Genomic DNA, 3,477 nt, shown 5'->3' on the forward strand with positions numbered 1-3,477 from the left:
TAGTTGTAATATCCAAGTTAGGTAAACGGTTAGAGGTCGGGAGACCACGACTATGCGATTAAACCTATGAATCAATAACCAAGATAAGCGATTTAACAAATGAAGTTCAACAGCGTAGCATGATTGCTCTTAAGCCTTAACCCTGGGCTTCTATCCATTGATTGTCCTAATTCATTACTTTTCCACATTAGTTTAGTTCAATTTTAGTTTACAACTCTAAAACTTTATTTGCTACTCTCCTCACTTTGTTAAATTAGAATTGGATAGTTGTTTAACACAAGTCCCTGTGGGATCGATATTCGGCTTTCTTGAAGGCCACTATATTACTTGGGAGATCACGTACACTTGTGTGTGCACTTGGGCGTTATCAGCATGTACTTCTTTCCCTATACTTATCTTTTCTTTATGATATGAATTGGTTATTATTATACACGGTTTTGATGTTGGGTTTTGAACTATGGGTTGGGGGTTTAAATGTATTTGGTTTAAATATTTTTCCATGATTATTATTGAATTGTTATGCATTGAGTTGATGATTTATGAACTCTTTGGGTGCGTAGGGATAGTGAATGAATTTAGGGGTATAATGGATTCTTAAAATGAATAGTTTTGATATGGAAGTTGATAATAACCTGACCCATTTGCATAATTAACCTTGAGATTATGATTTATCACTTGGTTTGGCTATTCTTTTTGAAACCTTGCATTGTATGAATGGTAAATGAAACATGAATTGAATTGGTTTCGTTTTCAAATAGTTTTGAAAAGGCCTCTGTGACCATGGCTTTGGTTTTTAAATTGAAAACTAAGGAGTCAACTTGGTTTAATGGTTTTGTATGTTAAAATTGAAAAGATTTGCAAGATCTAAATTTTGGTATGACGATACCAACGGTTAATGCCTAATTAAAAGACTTCTCGGTAAATGGGTGAGAATGTGTAAATGATTTTAATTGGGCTCAAAAGGGGTTATGTAGCTAACCATAGAAGGTGGAGGTCCCTGGGGCACCTATATTAGGAACTTATATTTACTAACATGAGGGTTGGTCTTAGTATCTGTATGCTTATGTCAAACTATATATATTTATATTAAGGATGACGAAGGATAAGGATTCCCCATCTTTCTACGACACCTTCGGTCGTGCGGCTAACACGCACTAGGGCACTTTCAGCAGGGGGAGCTGAACCCATATGGTCTGTGGGTATAGGTAAAGGACAGTCAAGATGCATAGTTCAGGTTGAGGTTTTATTCTCATGCTAAGCCTTTTTCCCTTTATCGGCATGTGGTCTATATGTATATATATATATATATATATATGCATTACTTATGGTATCGTGCACTCATTTTAATGGATTTTGTATTACGGATTATGGCATTGTTTTATCCCGTATCCCTGAGTTACATGCTAGAGCTCCAACCGCTAACCATCTTCAGACATTGTGTCCCCACGCGATACAGGAACTGAGCATACTTCTACTCCTCTTGCATAGTGATTAGGTGTTCGTGGGACAGCTCAAGTGTCAGACTGAAGTGGTGAGCTTCCATCCTTCAAAAGACCCTATTTCATGCTTTGGATTTCCTTATGTTTGACTTTTCATTTAGACTTTTTTTGGCTATGGTCGGGGGCATGTTCCGACCAAACTATCGTTGGTTCTGTTAAAGGTTTTATTGGACATTACTGTGGGCATAGGTATTGTGGTTGGTTTTTTATATTGAACCTTTATAGACTCTTTAAGCTTTCTTTTCATATTTTGTTTTATACTGGTATTCATCCACTGCTAGGTGTACTTAGTTATATTGGATTAGGCTAAACGGGGTGGTCTCCGGTCCTCGGTGGACTTAAGATGCCCGTCACGACCAGGCCCTGGTTCCGGTAGTGATATTATGATATTTTATTTCACTACCTTTTTAAGTGAATTTTTTAGTCCATTGCTGGACTATTTTATTTATATCTAAAAATCAACAAGCATATGAAGCCCAAGTTTAAACATTGATCCAGGTCTAACATTTGACCCGACCCATATATGGAAGAAGAAAAGTTTCTAAAAATTAAAATAAAGGCATCCTCTTGCATAAAGTACTTTTTACTCTTCACCATCCAATTTTTCCGCCTCCACTCCATGTTCTTCTTCGGTGTCAATCGAAAGTTTGTGTTGTATCTGCTATGGGTAATCTTCAAGCTCAATCCTGGTGTTGCTATTTTTATGCTCTTTGTATCATCTTTACTTGAATCTGGTAAGTCCTTCATCTCCGCTCTTCTTTTTCTGCTCGTTCTTGACTGGGCTGATTTTTTATGTTGCGAGAGTTTGAGGTTCATCCCCATGGTGTTAGAAGTATTTGGTCTGTGTGTTTCTCTTCCACTGTTTTGTAGGTACTCTTTTCTTTCTTTCTTTTTTCCTACTAAGCTGACTGAAATACCTGTACTGACCATGTTGTTTTTCCCTTGCAGATGTTATTGTATCTTAGATGTTAAGAAGACCGACATGCTGTGAAGGGAAGCTCCATCTACCTTTATTTTTGGTGAAGGTTTTTGGTAGCTAGAACGTCTAGCTAGTGTTAGCACAGTAGAGTAGTCAATGCTAATGCTCAAACAATTTTGTGCCCTTGTTTATATCCCGTGGGCTTATAATATTTGGGACCCCCTACTGTTCTTTGCTTTATATGTGACTTCTTTTTGTTCCCTTACTTGTTAGTATTATGAATGTGTGTTGATCTTCATTGTTCTAATCCTCAAATTAGGGATTTTTGTTTTGTCTATGTTAATATGCTTCCTTATTCTTATTGGTAGCTCGTAGAAACTATGATAATCTCTAACAATTTGAGCATCAATAACTTCATTAGTTAAGGCATCTGCTACTGTATTACCTTCTCTAAATGAATGTTGCATCTGTGTTTGAACTATATTAGCCCTTTCCCTTATGTCTTCAATTTGTTCCACTAGTTCCCAAGGTACTTTCCACTATTTGTTTATCATTCTCATTGGTACTAGGGAATCAGTTTCTATTATCACCTCTCTGATTGTCTCCTCTTACATGTACTGCAAAGTATCTTTGATTGCTTTCATCTCTGTCTAGGTGTTAGAAGTGACTCCCTATCATTTAGCCTTAGCATAAATCAGATCCCCATTATCATCTCGTATGCAAAAAGCACATGCACTTAATCCTGGGTTACCCCTACTTGCTCCATTTGTGTTGCATTTGTATTTATTCTTCTCTAGAAACCTCCAAACTACATTAAGATAATGTCATTTTGGTTTGTAATTTCCCAAAATGTGCACGATCGTGGCCACTTCTCCTTCCCAATCTTGATCCATGGATACAACTCTTTTACTAACTTCCTTATCACATCCTGACTCTGCCACACCAATTCCCATATTGGGTATTTCCACCATGTTTGATTGCATTTCTCCTCTTCCACATATTCCACATGATTATTGCTGGAATTGCTTTACAAATGGCTTCTAGTTTTGGTGTTGCTTT

General features: G+C 37.0%; 1 long non-coding RNA gene across 2 annotated transcripts; it reads left to right on the forward strand.

Annotated features, from left to right (window-relative positions):
* Positions 1 to 1,992: 1,992 nt before the first annotated feature.
* LOC107863763 lies at positions 1,993 to 2,753 on the forward strand. Of its 2 annotated transcripts, none has more exons than XR_001672422.2 (2): positions 1,993 to 2,369; positions 2,448 to 2,753. It is a non-coding gene; the product is annotated as an uncharacterized LOC107863763 (long non-coding RNA). The 2 variants fall into 2 exon arrangements; XR_001672423.2 differs by having other exon boundaries at positions 1,993 to 2,365.
* Positions 2,754 to 3,477: the final 724 nt, after the last annotated feature.

The sequence above is a fragment of the Capsicum annuum genome, chromosome 3, assembly GCF_002878395.1.
Source record: "Capsicum annuum cultivar UCD-10X-F1 chromosome 3, UCD10Xv1.1, whole genome shotgun sequence".
Lineage (NCBI taxonomy): Eukaryota > Viridiplantae > Streptophyta > Magnoliopsida > Solanales > Solanaceae > Capsicum > Capsicum annuum.